Source organism: Lactuca saligna, chromosome 8, assembly GCF_052625555.1.
Source record: "Lactuca saligna cultivar CGN05327 chromosome 8, ASM5262555v1, whole genome shotgun sequence".
In the NCBI taxonomy this organism is placed as follows: domain Eukaryota; kingdom Viridiplantae; phylum Streptophyta; class Magnoliopsida; order Asterales; family Asteraceae; genus Lactuca; species Lactuca saligna.
The window spans coordinates 242,389,372-242,407,611 of NC_136424.1; positions in this window are offsets into that span (position 1 = coordinate 242,389,372).

The window sequence follows — 18,240 nt, forward strand, 5'->3', positions numbered from 1 at the left end:
CCCAGTCTGGGCATCGACTCGCCGAGTTCCCTTATGGGTGAGTTTTGGCTTCCAACTCACCGAGTCCACCCTGGACTCACTACACAACTCGGCACAACAAAAAAGGGGACAACTCGGAGACTCGCGACTAGACTCGGCGAGTCAGATGAGCGACTCGCCGAGTCTGCTTCATGCAAGAGCCATATACGCGATTTTGCTCGAATCCAATCCATGCCATTCATAGATCTGGGTTCTTAAAGCATGAATAACACGTAAAGTTTCCAACTTTACGTGTAAATATTCATCCATGAGGGTTTTAGGGTTCAAAATGCACCAAAAGAGTAGATCTAAGGTCTTCATGCAACATGGGTCCATAAAGGCAGTAGATCTGAGCTCCTGGAGCTCAACCATGCCTAGATCTAGAGGCCAAGCAGCTTATTACGAATTATAATGCACATACAAGCTTGGGGAAGGGATCAAGAAAGACTTTAATGAAGTAACAAGAATAGAGACAGGGGAAAATGAGTTTTACCTCAAAAAAATCACTGAGAGAACACTAAGATGCTTGGCTTCCTTTCCTTCCTCTTGATCTACTCCACTTCCTTCTCAAAATCTTCAAGAACACACACTAAAATGCCTCAAACTCACAAGAACAAGAGCTAGAACGTATGGAGAGCTTCTGAAGGTGAATGGGGTGGAGTTGGGGCGCAAATGGTCGTTTAAATAGGGTGCAAACCCTTGGAAATTAGGGTTTCATCAGACAGCGCGGACTCGCAGAGTCCATAATATGGACTCGTCGAGTCGCCATCTTAACCGTGCCCCAAGTCTCGTCTCTACTCGGCGATTCGGGCCTCCAACTCGCCGAGTCCATGGCTAAAAATACAAAATACTCAATCATAACTCACATACCAGGAACCAGGTGCTACATGTTTCGAGGTTGGAAGGAGATTGATATAAGGTGGTGATGGTGATGAAATTTAAATGAAGATGATGATGATGAATAGTGATGGATTTTGTTGTTGATCTTGATGCAGAAGGTTTTAGGGTGTTTCATGGTTGTGTTTTGATGTTTTGATGTTTTGATGTAAGGGAAGTGTTTGGTGGTGTATGATGTGATGAACAAAGATGGTGAAGATGAAGAACCTTGAGTTTCAGTGAAGAAGATGAAGATGGTTGATGGTGTTCTTCATTTAGCTTGTTGATGATCTTCATGTTCTTCACTTCATTGTTGTTTGATCTTGGTGTTCTTCACTTTCTTCAGCGATTTATCTTGTTCGTGAAGAAGATAAATATGGTGATGTTCTTGGGAGTATTTTGTGATGTTGTAGGAAGTGTTACAAAAACAACAAATGAACACACACTCACACACTACATACTCATGTATATTTATATGAGGTGAAACAAATATCTAGTAGCACTTGAGTTATTAGTGAAAGAGTAATGGTTGGTGATGCAAGTTGTGGTAGAGGCTAGGAGCAAAAATGTGGGTCTTCATTTCCTTGACTTTTCTACTTTGTTGACTCTTCCACATTTTTGACTTTTCACACAAACATATATATGTATATATATATAATACATATATAATACACACACACACACACACACACACATATATATATATATATATATATATATATATATATATATATATACGTTGTTGAAACTGTTCAGCCGCACAACTAAATTTTCTTATCTACGTGTTTTCGTCATTCGCATGTTTTTGTATTTCCGTATTGATCACACATTCATACAACCTGAAATAACTGATAATATTTGTTAGATAATACAAAAATAGTTCATCTTATTTTAGTGATGGTCGTATACAAGGTCGCATACAAATTTTTCAACAATTTACATCCAACAATATATTAAAACTAATAAATTAAGTATAATATGTAAAAAGTTTTAAAAAAAACAAAAAAAAAAACATAACTTTATTAGGAGAAGTATAGATATTCTTTTAATATTGAAATTTAGTTTATATATGAGTACACTTTAAGTTTCATATTTATTTAATCTTATTAACCAACTTACAATCATTATTAGAAAGAAATTGAAAAGTCATAGGAGTTTGAAATGAATGTGGTGAAAGGAAAATGTTTCCTTTATAATATTATATTAGGTGAATGTCCGCGCGTTGCGCAGAAACACCTATATAGTTGAAGTCTATACAAAAATATGTTTTTTTTATAATATAACAATAAGAAGGTTGCTAAATTTGATTTAATAATTCATATACTAAATTTATATAATGTATTGATTATTTTGAATTATATGATAATATATATCTATTATAACTGCATATTCTCAATCGTTTAAATAACTTCCACCTGCTAGTTATAGATGAATAAAATTGAATATAATATATGGTTTAATGTTATTTATAGTTATTGTTATTGTTAATTAATTTTTTAAAATTTATGTGCTTAATGTCTTAATTTTTATCATTATAATTATTTAAAACATCAAACATTGTTTTTTTATTGTAAAGGTAACAAATGTAATTATTTATATAGAGTTATTTTTAACTATTGTTATTATAAGTTATTTTAAGCTACTTATTTGAAAACTTTTAACGATTATCAAAATATATTTAGGAAGTAGTTCAGTTAAATTGATATTACAATTTAGTTTTTGCATTTATTACTAAAATTTATCACTTTTAACTATTTACAAAATATTTTTTGGTTTTTAAGTGGAACTGAAATTTATATTTAAGTTGACATTGTAATGTTATATTTAAAATAACAATTTAAGTATTTTGTCCAAACTGTTCAAAATTTGAAGTTTTAAATTGATAATGGTTTACATACAACAATATATTAAATCTAATTAATTAAGTATAATATGTTAAAAGTTAAAAACATAACTTTATAAGTAAAAGTAAATATATTATTTTAAAATTGAAATTTAGTATATTTATGATTACACTTTAAGTTTGATATTTATTTAACCTAGTTAACCAACTTATAATCATTATTAGAAAACACTAAAATTAATCACTTTTAACTATTTACAAAATACTCTTTAGGTTATTTAAGTTAACTAAAATTTATATTTAAGTTGATCCTGTAATGTTATATTCAAATTAATAATTGAAGTATTTTATACAAATTATTCCAAAATTGTATCTTTAAAATGATAATGGTTTACATCCAACAATATATTAAAACTAATAAATTGTGTATAATATGTTAAAAGTTAAAAAAATCACTTAATAAGTAGAAGTAAATATATTAGTTTAATATTGAAATTTAGTTTATATGTAATTACACTTTATGTTTGATATTTATTAAACCTTATTAACCAACTTATAATTATTATTAGAAAAAAATTGAAAAGTAATGGGAGTTTCAAATGAATGTGGTGAAAGAAAAAATCATTCATTTATAATATAGTATGATATGATGATATGATGATTAGGCGAATATCCGCGCGTTACGTAAAATACAATAATATATTGGAAATATTTACATATACATACATACATACATACATACATATATATATATATATGTGTGTGTGTGTGTGTGTGTTTTAAATATATCAATGACTTTGGTGTTAGATCTTATATAATACATAATATAATATTTTGGTATACACATTGGTTTTTTGAATTATATAATGATGTAGACATCTTTTAAAATTCTATAATCCCAATTGCCTCAATAATTTCTACATGCGAGATACTCATAAATAAAATTAAATATAATATATGGTTTAATGATATTTATAGTTGTTATTATAATTAAATAATGTTAAAACATTTATTTGCTTAGGATTTTATTTTTTATCATTTTAATTATTTAAAACATCAATCATTGTTTTTGTTTTAAAATGTAATAGTATAATTTTTATATATAATATTAATTTTAACTATTATTGTTGTAAGTTATTTAAAATAACGTATTTGGAAACTCTTAATTATTTTAATTTGGTTTCAGAAATTTAAATTTTTTAAATTTTATTTGATGAAAATTGTTAGTTTCTTTGATTATAATTATTTAAAACAAAAAACATTATTTTTGTTTTTAAAGATAACATTATATATTTTTGTATAATATTACTTTTAACTATTCTTAGTGTAGGTTATTTTGAAGATAATTATTTGAAAATTCTTAATGTTTATAAAAAATATTTTCATGTTTTTTTATCGTTAATTTAGGATTACAATTTAGATTTTACACTATAATTTATAATTTTTTACCATTTATAAAATAGTCTATTGATTTTTTTTAAAAGTTTAACTAAAATTTTAATTGATAACTACTTAACATTATATTGAAATTAATAATTTATATTTTGAAAAAATCATAAACTATAAAAAAAGTTCTTACTTTATAATGATAATTGTTCACATACTACAACATATCTAAACTAATAAGTTAACTATAATATGTTAAAAAGTTAATGTCATAATTTTATTAATAGAAGTAAAATATGACATTTTAATATTCTAGTCTAGTTAATTTATGATAATAATTTAGTTTTTTCATGAGTTTAACATTATTAAACAATTTATAATAATTATTAGAAATAAATTGAAAAGTCATGTAGGTTTCAAATGCATGTGGCTCAACTAAAAATGTCTCTTTTATAAGTAGAAGTAAATATATTATTTTAATATTGTAATTTAGTTTATATATGATTACACTTTAGGTTTGATATTTATTTAACCGATAATTTAGTTTTTACTCTTTTGCAAATTTAGTTGATTTTATTGATCGAATCCAGATATTGATTTTGAGAAAAACAATTCAAAATTACAGTAATAATCTGACCCAATTCAATTCTAAAGCAATCAAAGAAGAGATATTGAGGAGTATAGATTAAACTACTCATCAATCGAATTCCGCTCATAGATCGTCGTTCGAGAGATTATTTAATTATAAATTAGTTAGAAAATTTTACAAAAAGGCGGCATAAATAGAATAGCTTTTTGTTCTTTATTAACATAATACCATTTCGTTATGTTGCAAAGAGAGAAGAGGAGAAAGAGGTAAGAAATTCATCAACCTAAACATGAAGTTTCTAGAATGAGAGGATAGAGGTGTCTTCTTCGAATCGTCCGTTTGAGCACACCACTTTTTGGAGTATACAACCTCCGTGGTACAACATCCAAAAACATAAATACGATATAAATAAAGTTTATCATATTTGTAAAAAACAAATGTCCACACCTAATTACACATATAATCATGCCAGGCGCGATCTTCAGAAACATCTATATAGTCGAAGTCTTTACAAAAGTATTTTTTTTAAATATAGCAATAACGTTGTTAAATTTGATATAATAATTTATATACTAATTTGATACATAACATACTGATTATTTTATTTTATATATAATATATACACCTATTATAATTGCATGATCTAAATCCTTTGAATGACTTCTATCCGCGAGTTAGACATGAATAAAATTAAATATAATATATGGTTTAATGTTATTTATAATTGTGGTTATTATTGATTAATTGTTAACTATTTATTTGCTTAATATTTTAATTTCTATCATTATAATTGTTAAAAACATCAAACATCGTTTTTTGATTTTAAAGGCAACAATGTAATCATTTATGAAGCTATTTTTAACTAGTGTTATTATAAGTTATTTTAAGCTAATTATTTGAAAACTTTTAACGATTATAAAAATATCTTTAGGAAATATTTTAGTTAGATTGAGATTACTATTTAGTTTTTACATTTATCACTACAATTTATCACTTTTAACTATTTACAAAATATTCTTCTGTTTTTAAGTGGAATTGAAATTTATATTTAAGTTGATATTGTGATGTTTATATTTAAATTAACAATTTAAGTATTTTGTCCAAACTATTCAAAAGTTGTAGCTTTAAACGGATAATGTTTATATACAACAACATATTAAAGCTAATAAATTAAGTATAATATGTTAAAGTTAAAGGCATAACTTTATAAGTAGAAGTAAATATATTATTTTAAAATTGAAATTTAGTATATTTATGATTATACTTTAGGTTTGATATTTATTTAACCTTTTTTACCAACTTATAATCATTATTAGAAAGACACTATAATTAATCACTTTTAACTATTTACAAAATATTCTTTGGGTTGTTTAAATTAAACTAAAATTTATATTTAAGTTGACCATGTAATGTTATATTCAAATTAATAATTTAAATATTTTATTTAAATTGTTCCAAAATTGTATCTTCAAAATGATAATAGTTTACATCCAACAATATATTAAAACTAATGAATTAAATATAATATGTTAAAAATTAAAAAACATAACTTTATAAGTAGAAGTAAATATATTCTTTTGATATTGAAATTTAGTATATATATGATTACACTTTTGGCTTGATATTTATTTAATCTTATTAACCAACTTATAATTATTATTATAAAGAATTGAAAACTCATGGGAGTTTCAAATGAATGTGGTGAAAAGAAAAATGTTTGGGAGTTTCAAATGAATGTGGTGAAAGGAAAAATGTTTCCTTTATAGGTTTTTTTAATATAACAATAACATTGTCGTTAAATTTGATATAATTGTTCGTATATTAAATTGATATAATATATTAATTATTTCGAATTATATGATAATATATACATCTATAGTAACTGCATAATCTCAATCATTTAAATGACTTATACCCGCGAGTGACACATTAATAAAATTAAATATAATTTATGGTTTAATATTATTTATAGTTGTTGTTATTGTTAATTAATTTATAAAATTTAGTTGCTGCTTAATGTTTTAATTTCTATAATTATAATTATTTAAACCATCAAACATTTTGATATTTAAGGTAATATTATAATCATTTATATGGAATTATTTTTAACTATTGTTATTGTAAGTTATTTTAAGCTACTTATTTTAAAACTTTTAACGATTATAAAAATATCTTAAGGAAATATTTTAATTAAATTGAGATTACACTTTCATTTTTATATTTATCACTACAATTTATCACTTTCAACTATTTACAAAATATTCTTTGGTTTTTTAAGTAAAACTGAAATTTATATTGAAGTTAACATTGTAATGTTATATTTAAAATAACAATTTAAGTATTTTGTCCAAACTGTTCAAAAGTTGTAGCTTTAAACTGATAATGGTTTACATACAACAACATATTAAATCTAATAAATTTAGTATAATATGTTAAAGTTAAAGACATAACTTTATAAGTAGAAGTAAATATATTATTTTAAAATTGAAATTTAGTATATTTATGATTACACTTAAGGTTTGATATTTATTTAACCTTATTTACGAACTTATAATCATTATTAGTAAGACGCTATAATTAATCATTTTTATTATTTGGGTTGTTTAAGTTCAACTAAAATTTATATTTAACTTGATCCTGTAATGTTATATTCAAATTAATAATTTAAGTATTTTATACAAATTCTTCCAATATAATATATCTTTAAAATGATAATGGTTTACATCCAAAAATATATTAAAACTAATAAATTAAGTATAATATGTTAAAAGTTAAAAAAACATCACTTAATAAGTAGAAGTGAAGATGTTGTTGTAGTATTGAAATTTAGTTTATATATGTTTACACTTTAGGTTTGATATTTATTTAACCTTATTAACCAACTTATAATTATTATTAGAAAGAAATTAAAAAGTAATGAGAGTTCCGTATGAATGTGGTGAAAGGAAAAATGTTTCCTTTATAATATAGTACTAGGTGAATCCCCGCGCGTTGCGCGAGAATAAAATTATATAGTTAAAATAATAACGTTTACCAAATTATTATTTAATATTTATACATTGAAACAAAATGTTAGTAGTAAATCAAGCATATAGTTAACATATTAGTTTTATTAAACATTATAATTTAATTTTTAAGTCATTGTGATATATACAATTATTTGATAATTTTATAAACCGTTTAAAATTGTGTAAATTATATATCAAATGAATGATAATATAATGGGTAACAAAACGTATGAATAAAAATATGAACTGAAACTTTTATTAACATTAAAATAGATTAACATCTATTACAACATTTGTACTAAAAAATGTATATATACAACGAATAATAAAAAATATGAAAAATAAACACTATAACTTTTAATAACATAAAAACACTAAAATATTTATTATAACATTTATATTAACTCTTCATATTTAAATCACAAATCTCTTCAAATACATTAATGTTTTTAATGAGCAAAACTTTACAACCTTATAAAAGAAAGGAAAATAAGAAGTTATTACTGATTACTAATTAATAATCATAAGTTAAAAACTCTTGAGTTATAACTAATAAATATACATAAATTAGAAAACTCTTGAGTTGTAGTATGAGTTTCAAATGAATACGGTACTTGGAAATGTATTATTATTATTATTATTATTATTATTATTATTATTATTATTATTATTATTATTATTATTATTATTATTATTATTATTATAATTATTATAATTATTATTATTATTATTATTATTATTATTATTATTATTATTATTATTATATTCGTCTAAATAATTGGTTTTGATGCATCATTTTAATCCCTTCAATTATTAAACATAAAGATATTTAATTATAAATTTATAACATACATAGGTGCATATACATGTTAAACAAATCACATATAATATATATTTTCGTAAATGTTATATATAATTCTTGTCGTAGTAATATAGATAAATTACTTTCATATCAAGAACATATCATGATAAGTCAATCATAATTACATATCAAATGTTCAAAATTATGTTATCTTTTAAATATTGTCTTTTAAATATGTTGTGTAGGATAACCCAACAAAAAAATAATATAAAATAAACATAATCAAAATAGAAAAACTACAATCAAATAAATAAGAGAGTGGTTGAATATATAAATAAAGATGTTACATAAAGATACATTTAAATCAAAAGAAAAAATTACATTCGTCAACTTTGCTCAAACTAAAAAACCTATACCCATTTTTATGAATCTTCTTTCTTCATTTAACAGCATTCAACCATAGAAACTTGATGATAATTCTTCACCAACCTGCAATCAAAGTATTTTTCTTGAAAAAGAAGAAGCAGAAAGATATTCTTGGAGAGTCAGATTCAAGATTGAGTAACACACACGAATCACATATAAAGATTAAGTGAGAAACTGAATATAAATAAATAATAGAAAAGCTTCAGTTGTTTTTGTTGAAAGAAAAAAAAATCATATTAAAAGTTTCATCGATGCGACATAACCCATTTCTTCAAATCATCATATTTAGATCGTGAATGCTTCAACTATATGAAAACTTTTGAATCACAATATCTTTAAATCCTTCTTACATTTAAGATTTTATATAACACAAAAGACACAAAAGATTTGCCTTTTTATAGTAAATTTTTCACTAAATGCTAATTAAACATAATATAAGTTATAAAACTTTTGAGTGTTAAATCATAATTAATAAAACTTTTGAGTTGCATTAGTTAAAAAAAGGGATTTCAAATGAACGTGGTTTGAAAAAGTTAAAAAAGGGGGTTTCAAGTGCATGAGATTCAAGAAAAAATGCTAGCTTTATAAGTATGTATGATGATGACTATGCAAATACCCGCGCGTTGCGCAAAAAACATTATATACTTGAAATATTTACAGATATATGTTTTTTAAATATATCAATGACTTTGTTTTTAGATCTTATACGAAAAATCATATAGTAAGTTGGTATAAATATTGTTTGTTTTGAATTATATGATAATGTAGATATCTTTTAAAATTCTATAATCCCAATTTTCTCAATGATTTCTACATGTGGGGTACTTATGAATAAAATTAAATATAAAAAATGGTTTAATGATATTTATTGTTTTTGTTATAACTAATTAATTTTAAAAAATTTATTTGCTTAGGATTTTAATTTCTATCATTGTAATTATTTAAAACATCAAACATTATTTTTGTTGTTAAATGTAACAATATAATTTTTTTATATATAATGTTAATTTTAACTATTATTGTTGTAAGTTATTTAAAATAACGTATTTGGAAACTCTTAATTATTTTAATTTGGTTTTAGAAATTTAAATTTTTTTAAAAATTATTTGATGAAAATTGTTAGTTTCTTTGATTATAGTTATTTAAAATAACAAACATTATTTTTGTTTTTAAAGATAACATTATTTTTTTTGTATAGTATTACTGTTAACTATTCTTATTGTAAGTTATTTTTAAGATAATTATTTGAAAATTCTTAATGATTATAAAAAATATTTTCATGTTTTTTTATTGTTAATTTAGAATTACAATTTAGATTTTACACTATAATTTACAAGTTTTAACTATTTATAAAATATTTTATTGATTTTTTTAAAAGTTTAACTAAAATTTTAATTTAAGATAACTATTTAACATTATATTGAAATTAATAATTTATATTTTGCAAAAAATCATAAACTATACAAAAGTTGTGACTTTAAAATGATAATTCTTCACATACTACAATATATCTAAACTAATAAGTTAACTACAATATGTTAAAAAGTTAATGTCATAATTTTATTAATAGAAGTAAAATATGATATTTTAATATTTTAGTCTAGTTAATTTATGATAATAATTTAGTTTTTTCATGAGTTTAACATTATTAAACAATTTATAATAATTATTAGAAATAAATTGAAAAGTCATGTAGGTTTCAAATGCATGTAGCTCAAGTAAAAATATCTCTTTTATAAGTAGAAGTAAAGATATTATTTTAATATTGTAATTTAGTTTATATATGATTACACTTTAGGTTTGATATTTATTTAACCGATAATTTAGTTTTTATTCTTCTACAAATTTAGTTGATTTTATCGATCGAATCCAAAAATTGATTTCGAGAAAAACAATTCAAAATTACAGTAATAATTTGACCCAATTCATTTCTAAAGCAATCAAAGAAGAGATTACATGATTAAGGAGTATAGATTAAACTACTCATCAATCGAATTCAGCTCATAGATCGTCGTCGAGAGATTATTTAATTATAAATTAGTTAGAAAATTTTACAAAAAGGGGGCATAAAGAGCATAGCTTTTTGTTCTTTATTAACATAATACCATTTCGTTATGCTACAAAGAGAGAAGAGGGGAAAGAGGTGAGGAATTCATCAACCTAAACATGAAGGTTCTAGAATGAGAGGAGAGAGGTGTCTTCTTCGGATTGTCCGTTTGAGCACACCACTTTTTGGAGTATACACCCTCCGTGGCACAACATCCAAAAACATAAATACGATATAAATAAAGTTTATCATATTTGTAAAAAACAACTGTCCACACCTAATTACACATATAATCATATCAGGCGCGATGTGCAGAAACATCTATATAGTCGAAGTCTTTACAAAAATATTTTTTTAAATATAGCAATAACGTTGTTAAATTGATATAATAATTTATATACTAATTTGATACATAACATATTGATTATTTTATATTATATATAATATATACACCTATTATAACTGCATGATCTAAATCCTTTGAATGATTTCTATCCGCGAGTTAAACATGAATAAAATTAAATATAATATATGGTTTAACGTTATTTATAGTTGTTATTGTTGATTAATTTTTAACTATTTATTTGCCTAATGTTTTAATTTCTATCATTATAATTATTAAAAACATCAAACATCGTTTTTTGACTTTAAAGGCAACAATGTAATCATTTATATGGAACTATTTTTAACTAGTGTTACTCTAAGTTATTTTAAGCTAATTATTTGAAAACTTTTAACGATTATAAAAATATCTTTAGGAAATATTTTAGTTAAATTGTGATTACTATTTAGTTTTTACATTTATCACTACAATTTATCACTTTTAACTATTTACAAAATATTCTTCTGTTTTTAAGTGGAATTGAAATTTATATTTAAGTTAATATTGTAATGTTTATATTTAAATTAACAATTTAAGTATTTTGTCCAAACTATTCAAAAGTTGTAGCTTTAAACGGATAATGTTTTACATACAACAACATATTAAAGCTAATAAATTAAGTATAATATGTTAAAGTTAAAGGTATAACTTTATAAGTAGAAGTAAATATATTATTTTAAAATTGAAATTTAGTATATTTATGGTTATACTTTAGGTTTGATATTTATTTAACCTTATTTACCAACTTATAATCATTATTAGAAAGACATTATAATCAATCACTTTTTAACTATTTACAAAATAATTTTTGGGTTGTTTAAACTAAACTAAAATTTATATTTAAGTTGACCATGTAATGTTATATTCAAATTAATAATTTAAATATTTTATTTAAATTGTTCCAAAATTGTATCTTCAAAATGATAAAAGTTTACATCCAACAATATATTAAAACTAATGAATTAAATATAATATGTTAAAAGTTAATAAACATCACTTAATAAGTAGAAGTACATATATTATTTTAATATTGAAATTTAGTGTATATATGATTACACTTTAGATTTGATATTTATTTAACCTTATTAACCAACTAATAATTATTATTAGAAAGAAAAATGAAAAGTAATGAGAGTTTCAAATGAATGTGGTGAAAAGAAAAATGAATGGAAGTTTCAAATGAATATGGTGAACGGAAAAATGTTTCCTTTATATGTTTTTTGGATATAGCAATAACGTTGTTGTTAAATTTGATATAATAGTTCATATACTAAATTGATATAATATATTCATTGTTTTGAATTATATTATAATATATACATCTATTATAATTGCATAATCTCAATCGTTTGAATGAATTCTATCCGCGAGTGACACATGAATAAAATTAAATATAATATATGGTTTAATGCTATTTATAGTTGTTGTTAATTAATTTTTTAAAATTTATTTGCTTAATGTTTTAATTTCTATCATTATAATTATTTAAAACATCAAGTATTATGATTTTAAAATAATAATATAATCATTTATATAGAATTATTTTGAACTATTGGTATTGTAAGTTATTTTAAGCTAATTATTTGAAAACTTTTAACGATTATAAAAATATCTTTAGGAAATATTTTAGTTAAATTGAGATTACAATTTCATTTTTGGATTTATTACTTCAATTTATCACTTTTAACTATTTATAAAATATTCTTTGGTTTTTTAAGTAGAACTGAAATTTATATTTAAGTTGACATTGTAGTGTTATATTTAAAATAACAATTTAAGTATTTTGTCCAAACTGTTCAAAAGTTGTAACTTTAAACTGATAATGGTTTACATACAACAACATATTAAATCTAATAAATTAAGTATAATATGCTAAAGTTAAAGACATAACTATATAAGTAGAAGTAAAGATATTATTTTAAAATTGAAATTTAGTATATTTATGATTACACTTTAGGTTTGATATTTATTTAACCTTATTAACCAACTTATGATCATTATTAGAAAGACACTATAATTAATCATTTTTAATTATTTAAAAAATATTGTTTGTGTTGTTTAAGTTTAACGAAAATTTCTATTTAAGTTGACCCTATAATGTTATATTCAAATTAATAATTGAAGTATTTTATACAAATTCTTCCAATATTATATCTTTAAAATGATAATGGTTTACATCCAAAAATATATTAAAACTAATAAATTAAGTATAATATGTTAAAAGTTAATAAACATCACTTAATAAGTAGAAGTACATATATTATTTTAATATTGAAATTTAGTTTATATATGATTACACTTTAGGTTTGAAATTTATTTAACCTTATTAACCAACTTATAATTATTATTAGAAAGAAATTGAAAAGTTATGGGAGTTTCAAATGAATGTGGTGAAAGAAAAAATACATGGAAGTTTCAAATGAATGTGGTGATAGGAAAAATGCTTCCTTTATAATATAGTATGATATGATATGATATGATATGATGATATGATATGATAATGATATATATATATATATATATATATATATATATATATATATATATATATATATAATGTTCGATTTTAAAAACCGATTTATAAAATATAAAATAATAAAGAATTAAAACCGATTTTATATAGCCGTTCGAATTTATAATGTCATCCGATTTATAAAATATCGTTCAAAATTTATAATAATATTATTAAAATATATAATAGAAAATAATTAAAAACCGATTTTATATAGTCGTTCAAATTTTATAACGTCGTCCGAATTATAAAATTTTGTTCGAAATTTGTAACACACACGTTAATAACATTGTATAATTATCGTGTTTTGTAAGCTTGATAGTTTAAAAGTAAATATTATTAAATAATATGTGAATTTTAGCATTGAGTTCTAACAAGATAGTTTTATGTGATTGAAGTGAAACTATGTTTAGAATCATGCAGAAAAGTGATGGAAAGTCTTATGAGATTAAAATCAAAAGTCAACTATTGAAATTAACAAAAATATAAAGTTGGAAATAATTAGAAATGATGTTATTGGAAGTTGTAGATTATCTTGTTAGAATCATTTAGGCGAAAACCTCATCGAAATCCGAGTTATAACGAAGAAGTTATGACTCGTTAAAGTTTCGCGACAAAACCGGCACAACGTCATATGACATAAAAAGTGAGTTTACGATAAACTACTTTTTAGCTTTAGTGATCTAAATGAAAATCGTAGTATTCGTTAAACCAACAATTCTCATAAAAAGAACGTCCAAATCTGACTTGGTATGAGGAAGTTATGATTTTTCTAAGATTCGGCATAACAGTACACAGCCCGAAACTCAAAATAAAGATCGAGTGATTTTTAGCCGATACAACTTAAACAAGAATCGAATGTCTTGTTAATAGTAATACAACGGTAAAAAGACAGACGAAAATGGATGTCGGATGAAAAAATTATGAATGTTTAACGGACTTTTTTTGTCCCACATGTTAAAAATATAACTTTAAAAACTGAATTCAAAATTAGCCAACGGAGTCTAAACGAAAGTTGTAGAGTATAATTTCACCTACTCGTGGATATAAAGAACATTAGAAACGGAGCCCGTATGCAAAAGATACAAAATTTTGAAGTTTTGGATACAAACTTCGAGGCCGGTCCGAAGGAGTACGCCCAACGTACTCGTGTAGTGCTCTGGAGTCCATCAGCCTCCATACTTCTTCGGTTGAGTGCCACGTATGGTATCCTTGATGCGTCCGAGCTGATCCATTTCGTACGCCCAATGTACGAAGTTACGCCCAATGAAGAGAATTGTGAGGCAATATGCCCCGTGTACCGAGGAATTACGCCCAGCGTAATCAGGTGCTTCAGTCCCCTATTAATAGGATGCGAGGCTGCCCCGAAACTGGTTTACAATTTTCACTTCTCTCACCCTCTACTTTCCTTTATGTTACACTAAATACCCCTAAACCTAGAATATCATCCTAGTATCGTAAGCAAGCCTCGGAGAGCCCGAAGATCCCAAGAAAAAAGTTTTTCAAGTTGAAACTCTACCCGCACAAAGCCCGTTTTCAACTAAAATTTCCGGTTTCGTCAAAGAAAGTCATATCTAGAAATGAAGTGCTGCCCAAATCAGCATTTTATCATTCGGTTATTTCACGATGAGTTCAATATAAGGACAATTGTATGTTATGTGTTATATGTGCAATGTGTTTTCCCGTGTTATTATGATAATGAGTTATACCTTTGACCACGAAGTGAATGACTAAGCATCACTTGGGTATTGGTATGTAGCCTTTAACCATGAAGTGCATTGGCAGAAGGCTAGGTGGGGCTGAAAGCCTGTAAATTGCTAGCAAAATGTTAATTTAGAAATCACTTATTTTCTATGCCACTTGGGCTGAAGTTTTATTGATGTATATCATGTAGAAATTGTTGTATTTCATTGATTGTAAATCTTTGAATCAGATTATTCGTTAATATGGAAAGTCTGTCATATGATACTCATCTGCATAACGTTATATTGTAACTGATATTATTTATTAAACTTAGTAAGTGTCATCCGCTTATCCCTCTCAGTGTGTAATTATTGCAGGTGTTAAGCAACCAATATAGTTATGTACTGTAAGTTATGTAATACATAAAACTTTGTAAAAACCTCGTTAATCGATTTGTAAGTTATCACTTTTGTACTTAGTGTATAAATTCCTGGAAAGTTATGTAATATATAAAACTTTGTAAAAACCTCGTTAGTCAGTTTGTATCCAGTCTTTTGTAATAAGACCATATATGTAAAATATGTTTATATGCATGTAGCATGTTTGGAATAATAATAATAATAATAATAATAATAATAATAATGATTAAAAACAACAAAAAAACAAAATAAGAAAAAAAAAAACAACAAAACAACAAAAGACAAAAAAAAAATCAAATTAGGGAGTAGAATTAGAAGTTCATGATTGAAACATTCACTCCGACCCTGATCCTAAAAATGATAATCCTGCCCCCACTCACGAATTTTTTTAAAAATTAGTCTCATACGATATCAGGGTTAGGGTCTTATATTTGTGAGTATACCACAAATGTTTCTTATTCATTCATTACCCAGTGACAATGTTTTTCACTATAAAATGTTTTTTTTTCTAACTTCTATTAAATTCCAACTAGTGTCATACCCATCTGTTGGACAGGTAGACAAATGTAAAACAATAAATTGATTTAAATTTTTTCTATAGCATCATTTTTTTGGTTCTCGTATTAGCAATGTACCCAATTCTATTACATACGAATGAATAAAAGAATAGCAAAAGATTAAACTTTATACCCTCCTGTATTAGGTTAGGTCGGTATACTGAAATCTCAATCTTTGATTGTGAAACCAAGCTTTATTTATACCCACTAAGTGGTTGACACCAATTTCGTATTCTTTTACCAATTTATGCAACTTATACAAATAATCTTAGATATCGGAATGAGATTGTCATTAAAGGATATTAATCAGCAATTAAAAAATAAATGATTAAAAATTATTAAAAAAAAAAGAATTTTGCATTCTTTACAAAATACAAATAACCACGTAATGATTATACAAATTCCTCATACTTTCAGCTGACACTCTTCTAAGATCTTTCTCAAAAACTAATCACGACTATACTTAATACAGAAAATGTAAAACAAAAACATTATAAGGGTATTACTACCACAAATCCCAGCAACAAAACATCATAATGATACACAAACATAGATTTTTTTACTTTAATTATTTCTATTCTAAATTTGTTCGACTATGGTATGATAAAAAAAAGTACAAAACTTCTATCATCACAGCTGGTTTCTCAGGAGTAAAAATGTGAATCACTTGAAGCTTCTTCACCATATCCTGTAATAACATTGATGTAGGTTTCTAATAACTGTTCCATGACATTTTTTCCTTTATGTTTGTGTATTTTGCTCATAATAGCGATGTCTTAATGTGGAAAAAAAAAGTTGAAAATGTAACGTTATAATAAAAAAAATGCTATATTAAACATTTGAATGGAAATACCTTGCTATTTTTTGCATGTCTATTCTTCTGCATGTTCAGTTACATTAACCGACTACATACACCAAATTTCACCCAAAAAAATATGAAACATAAGACAAATAAACATCATTACTGATTTACTGAACTAAAGCCATATCTAAATTAATTTTGTTTGGTTCTGATGTGATGTAGCCAGTAGAATATAATATTTTTTTCCGACTTAAAGAAAATTAATTTTAAGATTGAATTCAATTTGTATTTCAAAATTCAATCAAATGGGTAAACCCCACCTAGTTTAGGTAAAATTCCGAAAATGCCCTTATTCCCCTTGACTTAGTGTAATTGTCCCAACAAATTCAATGACTTTTCTCTACCATTTTGCCTTTTATCTAAAAAAAACCCCACCTAGTTTTGGTAAATTTCCGAAAATGCCCTTATTCCCTTTGACTTAGGGTAATTTTCCTAGCAAATTTAATGACTTTTCTCTACCATTTTACCTTTTTTCTTATTAATTTAATAATATAGTATTAAATTTAGGATGTTATAGTATTGTTGCATTCATAAAGAGATACCCTCTTCTCAATAATAGCATTTAAAAGAGGTTATGATATTTTCAGAACAATTCCAGTACAAGAAGTCATCATGACAAAATCTTTAGTGGAAAAATCAGATTTATTGCAGGATAAATGGAAAAGTATCATATTATCCCTAAATTTCTCAAATTATTATCTGAGTGTGATTCTTGAAATCAGAATAATTACTTAAGAAAAGAAAATCCAAACACCCCTTTTATACTTGCTTCAAAAGATATAATGAATACCAACTACTTCCTACTTTGAACTTTGAAGTAGTGTTTTGGG